Raw genomic sequence first — 18,961 nt, forward strand, 5'->3', positions numbered from 1 at the left:
CAGGCACTCTTCACGCTGTGTTCTGTCCCCTCCCACTGTCCTTGTTTGCTGAGTGATGGGGAAACGCTGGCTGAGAACTTCCCACAGCTGTGGGCATTTCTGGGTTTCCAAGGGGCTTAACTGCGCCGGGGAGACCAGCCCTGCGGAACCTGATGCCAGGTGCCAGGTGAATATGCCTTGGGTCTTGCTAAACACCGAGAGGTAAATACTGCATACGGATGTCACCCCTCCCTCCTCCTACACCCCTGGTAGGTATCGCCGGCCCATCTCGGGGTGACATTTCCCCACTGGCTGGGACAGGCCTGGGAATCCTTCTACTTATTACACTTTAAATAGCTACCAACAAGTTGTTTAGGCCTGGCACCTGAATAAACTTGTTTACTGAAAGATCTTCAGAAGAGGAAGGGATGACCTTGGGTGGGAGCAGATATAGAACCTTCTAGAAGGTGGTGGTATGGCTGAAGACCCCCACTTAAGTCCATCATTTACATGAAGATTTACTTTTTTTAAACTTTGTATTTCGTATTGGGGTACAGCCAACTAACAGTGCTGTGATAGCTTCAGGTGGGCAGTGAAGGGGCTCAGCTGTACATATACATGTATCCATTCACATGAGGGTTTACTCTTGGTGTTCTGTATTCTGTGGGTTTTGACCAATGTAGACTGTCACAGAGCCATCATTATAGAATCAACCAAAAGATCTCGCTGCCTAAAAATGCCCTATTCATTCCTCCCTCACCCCAACCCCTTGGCAACCACTGATCCTTTCACTGTCTCTATAGTTTTGCTCTTCTAGAATATCATAGAGTCAGAAATTTGAAAATATACAGTTTCTTTTGGCTTTTGGATGCAATCAGTTCAGTCGCTCAGTTGTGTCCGACTCTTTGTGATCCCATGGACTGCAGCATGCCAGGCCTCCCTGTCCATCACCAGCTCCCGGAGTTTACTCAAACTCATGTCCATTGAGTGTAATAGAGAATTCAAAATTCTCAGTGACTCCCTTTGAAAGTTCAGAGAGCCCCAGGGCACCCTGCTTAGGTGGTGCTGAAGGGGTGTGGTTAGTTCTCAGCCAAGTGGCTGTTAGAATGGCCCCTCTATCAATTGGAGCCTCCTCCCCTGCCGCCCCTCAGTCTCCTGGCTGTTTGTCAAACAAGCTGAGCTCAGTCCAGCTTCCCCCGTCTTTGAACTTCAAAGGTGCCTCTGCCAGCTGCGTTCTCCCCAGCTACTCACAGGACCCAAAACTCCCTCCCTTTCAGGCCTAGACTTCAGTGTCTACTTTGTAATAACTCATGGAACGGAACTCCCATTTTGTGTACTTTTCTGCAGGTAAATTTTGCTGCAATAAAAGATTCTGTTAAATAGAGAGCAGATTTGTGTTTGCCGAGGAGGAGGAGGTGGGAGAGGGATGGACTGGGAGTTTGAGGTTGGTAGATGCAAACTATTGGGCTTCCCTGGCGCTCAGACGGAAAGGAATCCGCCTGCAGTGCAGGAGACCGGGGTACAATCCCTGGGCTGGGAAGATCCCCTGGAGAAGGGAATGGCTACCCACTCCAGTATTCTCGCCAGGAGAACTCCGTGGACAGAGGAGCTTGGCGGGCTACAGTCCATGGGGTCACAAAGAGTCGGACACAACTGAGTGACTTTGAGAGACAGACAGAAGCAAAGTATTAAACAGGATGGATAAACAACAAGGCTCTAATGTATAGCACAGGGAACTATATACAATATGCTAATGGGAAATAATACAAAAACAGAGGCTGTGGACCTGAGTCACTTTTCTGTAGAGATTGGCACAACATTGTAAATCAACTATACTTCAGTTAAAGCATTCTGTTAACTTTAAAAAAAGGAAGCAGATGAAAGTTGAATGTGAAACAAGATATTTACACCATCTTAAGTGCGTTTCCACAAGACAGTTATGAATTACAAAGGGAAACAGTCACTCTAGATTGGAGAAATCTGGCTGACTCCACATTGACGAAGGGATCAGGGTCACCAGGACCACCATTGGGATGAATGACACTGTGCACCTCAGATACGATGCACCGAGGGAGCATGGCTTCACTTTGGGGGACCCCTGGCAAAGTGCTGAACCCAAGTCCCATCATGAGGAAGCGGTTTCCCATTGGAGGGCATCCCAGGGAGTAACTGGCTCCTCTCTTCAGAAATGTCTGGAAAAGCCGTGGAAAGTTCCAGAGGGACTAAAGACTCATAACAATCAAATGCAAGTGTAATCCTGGATCAGATCTCAGAGTTGGGGAAATGTCTTTATCATTGGCTATAAAAGATATTAGGGTTTCCCTGGCAGCTCATCAGTAAAGAATCCAACTACCAATGCTGGAGACGTGGGTCTGATTCCTGGGTCTGGAAGATCCCCTGGAGAAGGAAATGGCTACCCGCTTCAGTATTCTTGCCTAGAGAATTCCATGGACAGAGGAGCCTGGTGGGCTACAAACCATGGGGGTCACAAAGAGTCGGACACCACTGAGCGACTAAAACAACAAACACCACACAGGACATTACTGCGACAGCTGGTGAATCTGGGGACGCTCTGGAGACAATAGTATTGCAGCGACGTGAACTTCTGATGCTGACCACTGTTCTCTAGTTAGGGAAGAGAATGTCCCCTTTGGAAGGGCACCCTGACGTTCTTAGTGGCCAAGGAGGGAGGGGGAACAAGAAAGTGGGGAGGGGAGCTCGCCCACAGACTTGGATAATCTAGGAAGAATATACGCAAATCTGAAAAGGTCCGGTAGTGTATGGCTCCACCTATAGAACATTCTCGACAAGATGAAATCAGAGAGATGGAGAGCGGATTAGTGGCTGGCGGGGGTTAGGGGTTAGGGTGTGACGAAGAGAAGGAGACCGATGTGGTGATGGAGCCCACCTATAGAACATTCTCGACAAGATGAAATCAGAGAGATGGAGAGCGGATTAGTGGCTGGCGGGGGTTAGGGGTTAGGGTGTGACGAAGAGAAGGAGACCGATGTGGTGATGGAGCCCACCTATAGAACATTCTCGACAAGATGAAATCAGAGAGATGGAGAGCGGATTAGTGGCTGGCGGGGGTTAGGGGTTAGGGTGTGACGAAGAGAAGGAGACCGATGTGGTGATGGAGCACCTGTGGAGCTGGTACCTTCACGAATCTGTACCCGAGATCCAGCACCGCAGAGACCAGGCCCCAACACAGCGGCATGTCAATTTCCTGGCTTTGTGGTTATGCAAGAGGTGACACTAGGAGAATCTGAGTGAAGGGGACCCAGGGCCTTTATAATTTTTATAGCTTCCTATTGAGCTGCAATTATCTCAAAATAAACAGTTTAAAAAGTACGAGAAATAGCATCCCACTTCTGTCACCCTGTCCCCCTCCACCCTTTGCTTTGGGTCATCTGTAGCAGCCAGCCGGGACACAGAGAGACTTACGATAACCAGCCTGGGCAGCCACGGGGGACCCGGTTTAACCAGTAGGCAAGGTGGTTCACTCATTCCACAAACATCTGAGAGGCTGCTCGTGCTGGGTGACGGCGCTGCTCCTGCGGCGCCAGGCTCTGCCCTCACTTCATCCTCAAGACACCTGCCTGGTTTGCCGTCAGCACCCCTCTCCCAGAAGAGGGGCTGTTATGAATGATGGGGTCCTCCACCCATATGCCCTGGGACCCCCTTTCCTGTTTGTGGGCTCCCCCCCTCTGACCTCCAGCACCTGCCAGCGTGAGATCACGGCGCCTGGAAATGTGCTTCCCCAGGTTCCCCTTGACCAGCACGGGCAGAAAGCCCACTCCTTCCCCAGGGGAGGGACAACCCTAGAGCCTCCCCCCAACACCCCGGGGGCCAAGCCTCTGCAATTCCCTGCCTGCTTCTGCTGGAAAGACATCCTTAAGAAACCAAGTCTCATCTCAGGCTCTGCCTCTGGGGAACCCGACCTGGCACAGAGTGCCAGAGTGCTTGAGTGACTTGGCCGCAGCCACACAGCCAAGAGCGTGAGCCGGAAGTTCTACCCCCTGAGTCTGATGCAGGGACCTGAACGTCTGACTGTCAGGCTGCCAGCCTCTGAAAAGGGGCTCATTCTCCCTTCAGGAGCCCACTCAGACCGTCTCCCTCTGCCAGGCTCTGAGCTGAGAGAGGGCTAATGGGATCCTCAAGTCCCTCGTCAGACACTCTCAGCCAACTTATGAAGGCAGACCCAACCTCACCCATGTGATTAGTCACCAGTTCAACCGTCCAGCATGGAGGACCCAGTGTGTGCCTGAACCGGGCTGTATGCTGGGAGGGAGATGAGCTAGACATGGTCCTGCCCTCCATGAGCCCCGGGTCCCAAGGAGAGGCCCACACGGCATGTGTCACAATGTCATGCAGGACCCAGTGAGGACATGAGGGGGCATGCGTCAGTCTACCCGGTGACTCAGGGGAGACTCCCAGGAAGGTGACGTGGAGCCGGGGCTGGGGAAAGAGAGGAGTGGGGCGGGGGAGGAGGGTGGAGACGGACAGTCTGGACAGGGGCAGCTGCACAGTGCCCACGACTCCTGGTTCGGGCTGAAAGGAGGACACGTCATAGCAGGCAGCGTGCCACTAGCAGCGTGGGGGTCATGCCCACAGAGGTGGCCCCATCACACCCTCCGTGGGACGCCCTTAGTGTGGGGTGCGGGCTTCACTACATTGGGACCTTGGGCCACATTTGTCACCCTGTCTCATCACTAAGAGGGAAACTACACACCTGGTGGGTGGTCCTGGAGGTCAGAATTACCCGGCGCTGAGTGAGCCCAGCTGGGATCCATGGGGCTGCCAGGTGGGCTCAGTTCAGGCGGGTTGAGCAGAGGTCCGGGGAGATGGGTACCAATCGCATCACTGTAGATTCAGAGAGGCTCGAGGCAGAGAACAGGCGCCCTCTCTGAACCCCTACAAAGCAGGGACTGTACGGACTAGCAGCGGTGCTGTCCACGGGGGCTGTTATCATTGTAGGGCCCACGCTAAGACCTGCCAGAGGGGTCCTACGTTTCCTGTATTTGTTTTAACTTAGAAAAAATCCTGTCGACTCTTCAGAGTCTGATGAGTGTCATGGGATATGATAACTTAGAGAAAAAAAAAAAGTTTTCTTTCTTGATGAACTGTCCACTTCTTTCCCAGCATGGAACTTTTGGTCTTAGCTGTCAGGAACCTCAGTGCTCTGGTTAGCACTCAGTTAATGCTAAGCTTCACCCAGCCGTATCAGTTACCAACCTCCTGGCTACAAGCGGCAGAAATTGACTTGGGTATTTTAAGCAAAAAAGGGAATTTGGTGGAAGGATATCAGATCTGCCAAGACCATGCAAGGGGATGGAGAGAGACCATCCTTCTCAACATCCCCAGTGGGAGTGGGGTGCTGCCCGCAGTCCACCCACCTATCCAACCAGCAGAGAGTTGCTGAGTGGGAGGAGCCGGGGGTGGAGCAGTGGTGATGGGAGACATTGATGGGCAAAGACCACAGGTGTTCTCTATATGCGGGTATTTTAGGGTAACCACCTCCTCCCACTTTGCTGGAGTTTTTCTCAGTGTCTTGCTTTGGGTTCTCCCAAACCCAAAGATTTGAACGCAGACATGGGGCAGGTGGTTTATTTGGGAGGTGACTCCCAGGAAACACTGGCAGAGGGAGATGAGGCAGGAATGGGAAGGAACCGACAGAGTGGGGCATCTGGTCTACCCTGATGGGGGCTGAGTGAGCCCTCAAGGGGGAGTCAGCTGTTTGCTGGAAGCAACTTTCTACAGAGGTCAGGGATTGGGGACAGTGCCACGTCTGCTACACCAGGCTTGAGGTGTACACAGGCAATCGTTTTCACCCCTCCCCATATTCCATGTATTGATAAGTCTGCTCTGTCTCGCTCTGTTGCATAATACAAGTTATGAGCTCTGCAAACCTTTCTTTCCCCTTTGTGCCAATTGCTGTGCTGCTGGTGGAAAGAACATCAGCAAGATCAGGAGGAGGAAATGCTTTTGTCCTTGACAGCTTCAGAGAATGAGATTCTATTCCACCCCAGGAAACCATCCTTGCAGTTGTTAGGATTTTTACCTGGTTGAATGGAAATCAAAGTCTTAGAGAACCACATAAAACAAAGGCACCACTTAATGAATGATTTGCCAGATGCATCCCTTGGAACCACCAGCAGGACAAGGAGTAGAACTTGCCAGCCTCCCTGGGCTCTGCCTTGTGTCTGCTCCAGTGACAACCCCGCTCCCCACAGAGGGACCGATTCTCCCGACTCGGGATTCACCTCCAGTGAGATGCACTGGTTCTCATATGTTCATCATCACTTCCTATGTCCTGTATATTTCTTTAACCAACACATTTCCCATTGCATATCTGTTTCCTGGGGCTGCTGTAATAGATAGTCACAAACTTAAGTGGCTTGGTTCTCTTACAGGTCAAATGTCTAAAACAGCCCCACTGGACTAAAATCTGCAGGGTGGCATTCTTTCTGGAGGCACTAGGGGAGAATACATTCCTTTATCTTTTCCAGCTTCTAGAAGCCATGGCATTCCTTGGCTCATGACCCCTTCCTCCATCCTCACAAACTGCGATGCTATCTGGATCTATCTCATGCCACTTCACCCTGTTGTCAACCCCCTGCCTCCTATAAGGACTTTGTCGTAACACTGGACTCACCTGGCCCATCCGGGATCATCTCCCATCCCCAGGTCTTTAACCCGGTCACACCTGCAGAGGTCCTTTTGCCAGGTCAGGTCACATATTTACAGGCTCTGAGGACTAGCATGTGAATACCTGTAGTCAAAGCTATTGGTTTTCCAGTGGTCATGTATGGATGTTGACAGCTGGACCATAAAGAAGGCTGAGTGCCTAAGAACTGATGCTTTCTAACTGTGGTGCTGGAGAAGACTCTGAAGAGTCCCTTGGATAGCAAGATCAAACCAGTCTATCCTACAGGAAATCAACTCTGAATATCCATTGGAAGGACTGATGCTGAAGCTGAAGCTCCAATACTTTGGCCACCTGATGTGAAGAACCGACTCATTGGAAAAGACCCTGATGCTGTGAAAGATTGAAGGCAGGAGGAGAAGGGGATGACAGAGGACAAGATGGTTGGATGGCATCATTGACTCAACAGATATGAGTTTGAGCAAACTCCAGGAGATAGCAAAGGACAGGGAAGCCTGGCATGCTGCAGTCTGTGGGATAGTAAAGAGCCAGATACGATTAGGTGACTGAACAACCACTGCTATTCAGGGGCCGCTATTCAGTCCACTGTTCCACCCATCTTTTTCTCTCCACCCCTTACATTATATCTGTTGAGACACCCAGGCCATCTGACCTGTAGCGGTCCCTACAGGCTGGACTTTGCTGGCTGTGTACTGCAGGCCCAGTGCTGCTGCATGGCCTCTGTCCTGGGAATTTCCTGCAAACTGGCAGTGGGACCCAGGGGCTGGATTGGGCTCAGGCCCCATCCCCTTGGTCTTGTGGTCTTGCATCAGGACCACAGACCCCATCATGGCTGGTGGTCTCTTTTTGTGATATCAGTATCATTGGTGTTCAATGCCCAGATCCACTCACTCACCACTTCATTGCAGCACTGTGATGTTCCAGTCCTGTCTCCTGCAGTTTACTGTGTTAGTTGGAATACTTTCCTCAAGAGATGCTCTCTGTTACATATAGTATGTCACCAGTGGAACAGGGAGGCAGAATGACTGCCCGACTCTTTCTCTTTACTACTTTTCCGACTAACAACCCAGTTCATATCATCCTCTGAAGGAGATCCACTAGTTTTTTAAAAACATGTCCTATCTCTCTATTAGATTTTTTCATTTTAAACAAAGGGTTTGAGAGCCCGTATCCTATTTAAATTAACTATTTTAAAAATGAATACTTATGTTTACTTGGCTGCACCTGGCCTTAGTTGCACCATGTGGGATCTTCAGTCTTTGCTGTGGCATGCAGGATCTCTAGTTGCAGTGTGTGGGATCTAGTTTCCTGACGAGGGACTGAGCCCAGGCCCTCTCCATTGGGAGCACAGAGTCAGCCACAGGACCACCAATGTGCGTGCATGTTAAGTCGCTTCAGTCATGTCCGACTCTTTGTGACCCCGTGGGCTGTAGCCTTCCAAGCTCCTCTGTCCACGGGGATTCTCCAGGCAAGAATACTGGAGTGGGTTGCTGTGCACTTCTCTAGTGGATCTTCCCGAAACAGAGATCGAACCCACCTCTCTTATGTCTCCTGCACTGGCCGGCAGGTTCTTTACCACTAGTGCCTCCTGGAAGGCCCTGAGCCACCAGGAAAGCTCCTAAATTAACACTTCTTAACTGAAGTTTCAGAACCTGGGGGGACAACCACACCTGGTCAGTAAGCCCCGACCTCCTGCTCCCTCTACAGCTGCCCCCACCCCCCAGGCTTCAGGAACCCCCAAGCTCCTTGACTGTTCCTGCCTACTGTCTCCCCGCAGTCCCCGGGGGAGAGGAAACTTCATGAGGCTCCCAAAGGCATCTCTGCTCTTGCAGCTCAGAGGCCCCCTCCCGTCTTCTCCCTGGGACTCCAGGGAGCCTGTTGCTCTGAGCAACCATGAGCTCCTTCTTACCATCTCTGGCCACGTCAGTGCCTGTAGCCTCCCCGCCTCAGGGGGACTCCCTTCTCTTTCTAGAAGCCCCCATCTCCCTTCCACTCTCTCCTAGGATGCTCTGCCCCTGCCCCTGCCCCAGCTCTGCTCAGGGGAAGCAGGCTCCTGGTGACCTGTTTTGGGTGGCTTCCCAAGCATCCTATGAGTGATGGTGTGTAGGTCTGGCCACCTGTGTTGGCCCTGACACATCTGTTGGATAAGAACAGCTAGTCCTTCCAGAACACCTGCACCAGGTACCATCCTAGGCACTTAACTAGTCTCACCTCACAGCTAGACTAAGAGGCTGGCGCTGTCATCACACATTTTCTAGAAGATGAGACTTTGGCTCAGGGCCACCTTGGGAGTGGGAGGAGGAGCCAGGGCCCACCCACTGACCGCTGGGCTCCTGAGTAGGCTGGAAAACAACGCCGCTAAGACCAATCCCTCAGCATCCTTTGGGGAAGGAGTCGGAACCTGCATAAGGAGTCAACAATGTCAGAGGGGACTCACTGCCTTGACGACCTCCTGTCCCTCACACTGCCCACCTCCCTTCAGAACCCAAGCTCCTGATGTCCTGCTACTGTCTCCGCAGTCCCGGGAGGACCTTCATGAGCTCCCAAAGGCACTTGCTCTTGCAGCTCAAGCCCCTGTTCTCCTGGACTCAGGGAGCTGTTGCTCAGCACCATGAGCTCTTCATTACGTCTTGGCAGCAGTGCTGAGCTCCCCGCCTAGGGATCCTCTCTTTTGAAGCCCATCTCCCTTCCACTCTCTCCGGATGCTCTGCCCGTGCCCTGCCACAGCTCTGCTTCTAGGAACAGCTCTGGTGCCTTTTTTGTGTTCAGCATCATGATGATGGTGTGTAGGTCTGCCACTTGTCGGCCCTGACAATACTGTTGGATAAGAACACTATCTTCAAACCTGCACCAGGTACCATCCTAGGCACTTAACTAGTCTCACCTCACAGCTAGACTAAGAGGCTGGCGCTGTCATCACACATTTTCTAGAAGATAAAGAATTTTTTAATGGCCTAGTAGTTCTGGAGCTCTGGCCAGCATCAGAGTCACAGGAAGGTGTGATGAAGCACAGACCACCGGGCCGACCCCAGAGTCCCTCACTCAGTAGGGCTGGGGAGGGCTGAGAACCTGCATTTCTAACGAGTTCTCCTCCAGGGATGCTGATGCTGCCGGACCCCCTTTGGAAATGGCTTGCCTCCTGTGGGAGAACAGGGGCCAGGCTCCTTCCCGGGGCACATGGTGTGGTGGTTCCAACACAAACTCTCCCATCCAGGTGGTCCTGTGAAAACGTGTGTGTGTGTGCGTTCTCAGTCGCCCAGCTGTGTCTGACCCTTTGTGACCCCATGGACTGTAGCCCACCAGGCTCCTCTGTCCATGGGATTTCTCAGGCAAGCATACTAGAGTGGGTTGCCATTTCCTTCTCCAGGGGATCTTCCCAATCCAGGATCAGACTCACCATCTCCTGCATTAGCAGGCAGATTCTTTACCACTAAGCCATCTGGGAAGTCCCAATGATAACTTTATGATCATGTTAAAAAAAAAACACAACCCTTCATCTGTTAGAGATGCATTCTGAAGCATTCACAGGTATTGTATATGTTTGGGATTCACTTTGAAATACTCCAGACTCTACCTCTGCAAAAGGTTGAAGGTCTAGATGAAGCAAGGGTAGCTGGCTGATGAGTCCAGAGAGGTTCATTCTACCAGTTTCTACACCTTGTTTATATGTGAAAGTGTTATTCATTCAAGTGTTATCAACCTTGCTGATTTCAGGTAGGGGAAAAGCTCTGGCTCCCCACTTACAACTGACTTTGAGCTAGAAACTTGCAATATCTGAGCCTCAATTCTTTTTGCTGTCAGTGCAGCTGATGGCATCTTTCCAACTGGGTTGTCGAGGACACCATGGATAAGAGCTGTTAGTACTCACCTTGGCACGTGACCTATGAGACTTTAATTCCCCCGACGTACTCTCACACATTCTCCAGCCTGACTTGGCCAGGGCAGCACCTAATGGGCAGGGGACTCACCCATCTCAAGACACCTGTTCAACAAGTTCCTGGGATGAGTGTGGAACTTTCCAGAAGCCTGCCCATCTGCGAGCAGGCAGTGTGGGTGTGGAATGTGGGGTGGGGAGGCTGTGGGTGTGTTCTCGGGATGTGAGGCTTCTGGCAGTCACGGGCAGGTTGGCCGCTTGGACGCCTCACTATTGCGCCCACAATACAGCTTGGACTTACCGGGGGGGGGGTGCAGGGGGGTTCTTTATGGAGCCACCGGGTCAGAGGCAGGAGATCCCTGGTTTCTAGTTCAGAGGTGGTTCCCGTGGATTCCATGGGGCCTTCAGCTTGCCAAACCATCTCCAGTCAAGCAGTGCTGTGGCTGGTGTTCTCTATTGTTTTGGTTTTGATTACAAAGAAACAAAACCCCGTTTGTGCTAGCCCAGGGCAAAGTTGGGGCAGCCAGTGACTGGGAAACCTGGAGCTGTTTCCTTGAACCTCAATGCAGGGAGGGCGGCCAAGTCTCATATCGGTTGGCACCAACTGAAAACCTGTCAAGAACGTGCTGGCTTCGCTCTCTTTTTCCCTCTCCTCTTCCTGGTCCTCCTGTTTCTCCGAGTCTCCCTCCCGTCCCTCTTCCTCATGGACAGGACAGGAAGTGGCCTCCACAAGCACCAAGTCCTACCCCTCTGTCTGCACCACCAGGGCTGGCTGGTTTGCCCAGCATTTTCTGTGTGCCAGGTGTTGGGCAAAAGACTTCGCCACCTGGATTTCATGTAATCCCACAGCAGCCATAGAAGAAGGTACTGCTTTCATCCTTCCAACTTCCAGAGATGAAACTGAAGCACTGAGAAGCTCAAGAAGCCACCTGAGACCATGTTGTACATTCAAGAGCATCTTCTTGGGGGGAGGAATCTGATTGGCTCAGCTTGAGTCAGGTGACCTGTTTCTCCACCAACCAGCTGTGGTGAAGGAGGCGGGTCTCAGAGCATCAAGGTGGCAACCTCCAGGCCCAGCATTAGAGAACTATTCTCAGATGGGGCGGTGAGCCTGGCACCTGATCCCACTCTGTTCCTTTCCTCCTTCCTGAGTAGCCTCCCATGGACACAAATCCCTGCAGCATTTGTCTTCCCACTGGTGAAAGTCAGTGGACTGGAGTCAGATGGGGCTGGAGTTCAAATCCTGCCTCCGCCATTTTCCTGATGGTCTCCGCTTGGGCAAATGACTTCACCTCCCTGAGCCTCAGTGTTGTCCTCTGTAAATGGGGATCATAAGACTGGCTTCTCAGAGACATGTGTGTGCTCAGTCACTTCAGGTGTGTCCAACTCTTTGCGACCCCAAAGGACTATAGCTCGCCAGGCGCCTCTGTCCATGGGGATTTTCAGGCAAGAATACTGGAGTGGGTTGCGATTTACTCCTCAAGGGCATCTTCCTGACCCAGGAGTTGAACCTGTGTCTCCTCTGTGTCCTGCATTGACAGGCTTATTCTCTTACACTGAGCTACCTGGGAAGCCCTTCTCAGAGACATGGGGAGAAGCAAATGAGACCATAACCCAGGTAAACCCTCCAGTGGCTTCCCATTGTTTTCACGGTCAAGTTGAAACTGAAGGTGTAAACTGGCTGGCACCTGCTTAACATCCTTAAGATACCCTGTATCTTCCCAGTGCCAGAGTACCCCTACTCCAGCTGTACCTCTGCCTGAATGCCTTCCCTCTTCTTCCCAATAGATGTTAGCAGACCTGTCCCCAAGTGGGCTGAACTGTGTCCCCCTAAAAGTTGTGTCCTCATTCTGACTCCATGACCTGTGTATGAGGCCTTATTAGGAAACAGAGTCTTTGCTCATGTACTTCAGTTAAGGATCTTGAGATGAGATGACCCTGGGTTTAGCACAGGTCCTAAATTCAACCATGTGTCCTTACAAACCAAAGGAGACTGAAATTTAGGACACACAGACACAGTGGGAAGGCCATGGGATGATGGAGGCAGAGAATGCAAGGATCCATCTAGAAGCTGAGGAATGGCACGGGCTACTGGCCACCCCTGGAAGCTGGAGAGGGACATGGAACCGCCTCTGGAAGGGACCAAGGCTGCTGGCACCTTGACATGGACCTCTGGTCTCCAGAGCTGGGAGATGCTACATCTCTGTTGTTTACAGGAATCTGTATGGTAGTTACAGAAGACTCCTACTCAGGAACTCAGCTCAGAATCACCTCCTCTGGGAAGCCCTCCCTGGCTTCTCATCCTGCACAAATGCTCAGAGCCTACAGAAGCTTTATCCTAGCCTTTCCACTGTGCCTGTGATCATCCACACACCTGTGTCTCCTCCTCCAAACTTTGCAGGGGAATCTACACTCCACAGAGCACCAAGCTGTTAACAACAGGTGACACCCTGATGGTGGAATTTCAGGCAACAGACTCTAGGCGCCCAGAGGGAGAAATCTGTCTGAAGCTGGGTGCCACCACCATCTCACCCAAGGGCCTGCTCAGCTATTCCCAGGTGGAGGCATGCAGAGGCCTTGCCTGGGGTCATGAGATAAAGTCTGTCCTGCACTGTGTCCCCAAGAATCCCACCCCCACTCCACCCCCACCGCCTTCCCTTTCCGTTACCTGGCTGATCTCTGCGAGATGTTCCAGAGAAAAGGTCTGGGGTTGGGAAGATCCTGGCAGCTCTGATGGAAACTGGCCCCAGGGAGGACTGTGACCAACTCAGCCAGCCTGACAAACAGAAGCACTATTTCACTGTTTATTCCTACAGAAAAGCTAACCCCGAGGGTGAGGCTCATAGTCCCTGTTCTCAGTCACATGCCCCTGGGGTCCAGCAGCTTTTCAGGTGCCTTGGAGGAGGCCAGGCTGACTTGCCCGCAGCTTGCTGGCTTCCTGGGGCCCTGCAGCTCTCTCAGAGGCTGGGCACCCCTCACCCTGGGGCCTCCGCAGCTGTGGGGGGGGGTTCCCCAGACCTTCTGTGTATGGCAAGAGAGAAAACCCCAGACTGGGGGTTCAGGGGAGTGGGGCTGGCCTCTCGTACTTCCTGGAGACTGGGAACATGGCCAGTTCCAGCGGGGTGACCCTGGGTGAAGAACTCTACCCCCTCAGCTTCCTCTGTGGAGCCAGAGAAAACCCCCAGGCTCTGTGGAGGGTGCCAGCTTCCGGGTGGCGGGACTGCGCTGTGGTTACACAAGGTGTGACTACATGGGAGGCAGCCTCTTTGGATTCATCTTTGCATGTCCTGTGAATTTACTATTATCTCAAATTAAAATTTAAAAAATTATTTTAAAAGATAAAAACAGGTAGGGGACCTTAGTATGAAATCTAATGACTTCAACAATTAATGTCAAAAAAAAAAAAAGAGAGAGCAGCTGTGTTCTTTCTTTTCTACACTCTTTCTCAGAAAGTCCTATAATGTGTACTTCCTGGGAGACCAAAGATAACTATGTAATATCTGCTCCTCTGGCCTCTGAATGGCTGCAGATATGAGAATGTCATAATCAAGTCAACTATTTCACCCAAAACTCAACAGCTAGATGTGTTCATAAACCACAAAAATTAAAGACTTTCTCCCTGATTAAAAAGAAGAGAGAGAGACAAAGTTTGTACCTTCCAGAGGAGTCAGAACTGGAATTGGTTTACTGGCTCTGTGATCCTTGCTAAATGATTACTTCTCATGCCTTAGTTTCTGCCATCTGTAAAATGGGTGTCCAGAGTCTCTTCCTCAAGGGTTGGGAAAGCACAGACAAGTGGGTAGTTTCTGGAGGGCTTCCAGAGGGCCCTGGCATGCGGCCAGTGCCCAGAAGGTGCTGACCACATTACAGCCGCCCTGAGAGCAAGGACGTGACACAGGGCAAGTGCCGAGCAGGGGCAGTTCCCGAGAGGATGGGCCGGCCCCTGTGGCTGCCTGGCTGTGTGACCCTGGGCGTGCCATGAGACTGGGGGGCGTTTGCTGCCCTCCCTGTGGGACGAGATGTAGAATCTAGGAGCCTGTCTGCCCAGCCCCACGTGAGGTTTCCCTGGGATCCCCCACACCCTTGCCCCCACTGCCATTGCTGATTGGGGAGCTGCCGATTCTCCCTTCCTGCTTCCCACAGCCTCAGCTGATGGGCCCAGAAGTGGGGTGCCTTCCCCTGGTGTCATCGGGGAGGTGTCCCATACGCAGGGAGCTCCGGCAGAATGGAGCTCTAGGGCGGCCGGGGGCCAGGATCTCATCCCGAGGAGACAGTGGCTCTGCCCAGAGCACTCAGACATCCGTGGGGGGGACTCCATCTCTGGCTGCCACTGGTCCCTGAAGCCCAGGTGCGATCCTGTCCTCCCAAGCTGTGACTGCTCACTTCTGCCTTAGAGACAGTACCAACAATAACAATAGTAGCAGCGACCGCTTATAGAACCCGTGCTATGAGCCAGGCACCGTTCTGACACCCGCACACATTTCAGCACCTTTACTCCTCCTCATCATAGCCTGGAATATCATCATCCCCTTTCGCAGATGGGGATACTGAGGCACAGTGACTAACTTGCGCAAGATCACACGCTAGCGAGTGGTGGGACTGGGACTTGAGCCCCACTGGCTCAGCACCAAAGAGGCCACCCCCTCCTCCCGTCCCTCCCGGCAGCCCTCTGTCCCAGCTGCTCAGAGCCAGGGTCCTGTCACTGCCAGCAGCACCTTGGACCTCTAGTCCCTGAGGTTCCTTCAACTCTGCTCCAGTGCTGGGCCTCCTCCCTCCCTCTCTTAGCCCCAAGGACTGGGGACAGGCCTTTCCAGGTTTCCCAGTAGTTTTCACAATTCTTATCTCTTTCATCCCATGAAAGGTATGGCAGGCATCATCCTGCTCCATCATGGTAAAAACTGAGGTTCAGAGAGGCTAAGCTCTGTGTCCAGGGACACACAGCTCCGACCAGCAGGGCCACCACTGGAACCCAGCTCCTAGGCCGGAGCTCTCTTGTGCCCTGCATGTCAGGACCTCTGTTCACACTTTAGCTCAGGTGAGCAGCCCTGTCACCTGTCCAAATCAATCAGGTCCACAGAAGGGCGATGCCAGCTCCCAAAGGGGACCGCGCTCTGGGTTCAAAGCCAAGAAATATAGCTGGGCTCCAGGTATGTCCCCTACAGACTGCAATCACCCACACATCTGTGTGTCTCCCTCCAGACTGAGGACCCAGGGCAGGGATGCAAGGGAAAGCTGGGAAGGGCAGGGGGCTCGCAAGCCCATTCCTGGGGCTGTGTGATGGAAGGGCAGAACCTTGGAGTCAGGAGGTAGGGGCTCTTTCTGGGCTGCTCCCCTCCATATCTCAGACTGAAACCAAGACAGGCAGCACATATAATAATCCAGGCATAACTGTATGTGTAATTAAAAGAAAAAAAGTACCACCAACTAAGCTGCTATGACGCTTTCACCTCTCTGTTGCAAACTTGGCAGAAGCTTCTTTCAGATTTATGTGGACGTAGATTTTGATCATGTCTCAGTCTTACGCATACATAAAAGAAGACATACATGAAATAAATGGGACGAGATTTTTCCTAGAAGGTCATCTTGCTAGGCTCCAACCCTTTTCAACCACTTTTCCACTCAGCGTTGCAAGTATCTGAGTTTTCCTGCCAACGTGGCTTCTCAACCCCCGAGGTTCTGATGACGCAGAAATTCCCAGAAGACAGTTCCTCAGTTTTTCCTGAAAGTTTCCACTGAGCTGCTGACACCCAGCCCGCATGTTTCACTGTGCTTACGTGCAGGCTATGACGCCTGGTGGTCACGACTAGGACACTTCCCAGCTTCAGGGGACGTGGAAAGGTGGCGGGGGGGTGGGGAGGTGCATCTTGGATTTGCCAAGAAAAGGTGGTTCACGCTTGGTAAATATTTCTTGATAGAAGGAATGTATGAATGAGTGAATGAATACCTGATGAGTGAATGGGAAGTTAATTACCCAGAACCTAAGGGCAATGTACCAGTGAAACTTACTGATGGATGAAGTGAGACAAACTGGAGTCTCAGTATTTGGGCTTCACCAGAGGGGCTCAACTGGAGGCCGTTGTGCCTACATGGGAGTCTAGGGCCAAGGTAATAATACCAAAGAATGATCACCATAGCTGCTGACCACTCTCTGTACACCCTCTCTCATAATCCTCCCTGGCGACTCTGAAAGGCAGCCATCTCATCGCACCCATTTCACAGAGGGATAAACTGAGGCTCCAAGAGAGAAAAAGTGCCTTGCCCAGGATCAAGACAGGTTGACCAGCCCCCACTCTCCCCACCCCATCTCGTGGGCAGCCCTCTAGGGGAGATGAGCTCAGCCCTGTCCCCAGGCCCCTCTGCGGGTCTGCACACTGGCAGTGTCCCCTTTTGGGCCTCCACGGCTGGAAGGAACGTGCATGGATGGAACTGTTGGGTCTCTGGAGCCTGAGCTGTGAGCAGGACAGCCCAGTTTGGAATCCTGACTCTGGCACCACAGGCTGTGTGATTTTAGGTGGATCCTTTCAGATTTCTGACACTCAAGTCTCTGCTGGTTATAACTGCTGGTGCCCACCACTTATGGCCAGGGAAGAAGGGGACAGTCCCTTAGGCTGCTGGTCCTCAGCCCTGATGGTCTGGCTGCTCATCCCCACCCCCTCCCCAAGGGAGCTTCAGGCAACCACAGGCTCAGGGCCTGTCCAGACCAGCAAGATGGACCCTCCAGCACAGACAGGTAAGGTGCTGGGGATTTCGTGGGTGACCTACACTGTGACCCCTGAAACCACATGTTATAAACCCCACAACTTGGCTCGTGCCTGCAATGGATGGACATAAACCGCAGTCTCCAAGAAGCAGAGCAGATCTGTCTCTGGCTGGGTTTGCCATTCTTGGATGAAGGCGTCTTCCTTTTCCATCAACGGGAAGGTCCAAACCGCCCCCAGCCAATGTGACAAAGGCACACTTCACACAACTTTGACATGAATCGCTTGACTGCTTTTCCCTCATGTTCCACACACAGAAACAAAGAAAGCATCAAAATAATTCTTGAGCAATACAAACGCACTGATGCTCAGAAATGACAAAAAACAACACAAAGAAGGCCCATCAGTCATCAATCTCCACTTTAAACTGGACTTTGGGTGTTTTCCAAGAGCATATGGCTTTTAGTGGGAGAAAGAGTGTGGACCTAGGTGAGGGAAGGTTAGTGGAGGAGGGACAGGGGTGAGGAGAGATGCTTGTTTTTAAAATGTGGGGGGCTTCCCTGGTGGTCCAATGGCTAAGACTCCACGCTCCCAAGGCAGGGGGCCCGGGTTCCATCTCTGGTCAGGGAACTGGATCCCACAAGCTGCAACTAAGAGTTCACAAGCCACAACTAAAGATTCCACATGCCATGATGAAGATGTAAGATCCTGCAGGCTGCAACGGAAACCCGGTGTGGCCAAGTGAATAAATATATATTAAAAATAAAGTAATAGTGCTGCAGTGAACCTTGCAGTGCATGCGTCTTTTAGAACTGTGGTTTTCTCAGGGTTATGTGCATGGTAGTGGGATTGCTGGGTCATATGGTAGTTTTATTCCTAGTTTTTTTTTAGTTGACGTATAGCAGAGACCACCACAACACTGTAAAGCAATTATCCTCCAACTGAAAATATTAATAAATAAAATAAAATACGGATACTCAGGAATCTCCACACAAGCCCCTCTTGGAATTCAAAAGGTCAAGTCCTGCCAAATGACTGACCACTGACCCACCAGTCACCATGGGGCTGTCTTACAGAGGCGGGGGTGGGTATTACTGGGTGAATTGAATCACTTCCCCCCAAAGCCTCTGGATATGTGTCCGTTTCTGTGCAGTCACGGCTGAGATCTGGATTCTGTAACAGATGCCCCCCAGGACTCTGCCTGCATTCTCTGGGGGTCCCTTTCCAGGCTGCCCCTGGAATTGACGACCCATCCTCCAAGGAGCGGCCCTTACCCCACCACTGAGCGGGGCTCAGTTCCCTTGTCCTCCAATGGGGCCAACTCCACAGAGGGACTCAAACCCAGTGAATCATTTGCAAAACAAACATGCGGCCCCTTGCCCACCTTTGTTAAACCAAGTGTAAGGCCATTCTGAGCATGCGATGGGTGCGGCCCCTGGAGCTGGCCCTGAGGGGAAGCAGGCTGCCTCCAGGACCACCATGGGGGGTGGCGGGTCTCACCAAAGTTACCCTCTGCAGGACCACCTTACATCACCTGGTACGACCGTGCTAGCTCTCCCCAGGAACCTTCCTGCTAAAATCACTTCCTAATTAATAAGTCCAATCCTCCTCCCAGGGTCTGCTTCAGAGGGAATCCACACCGACAGGGTATGCATGTGGCCCCGATAGTCCAGGGGTCCAGAAGCAGAGCTGAGCAGACAGCTCATTCCCATCACACCCACCACCTCCAACCCTCAGATTCCA

This window comes from Odocoileus virginianus, chromosome 20, assembly GCF_023699985.2.
Source record: "Odocoileus virginianus isolate 20LAN1187 ecotype Illinois chromosome 20, Ovbor_1.2, whole genome shotgun sequence".
Taxonomy (NCBI): domain Eukaryota; kingdom Metazoa; phylum Chordata; class Mammalia; order Artiodactyla; family Cervidae; genus Odocoileus; species Odocoileus virginianus.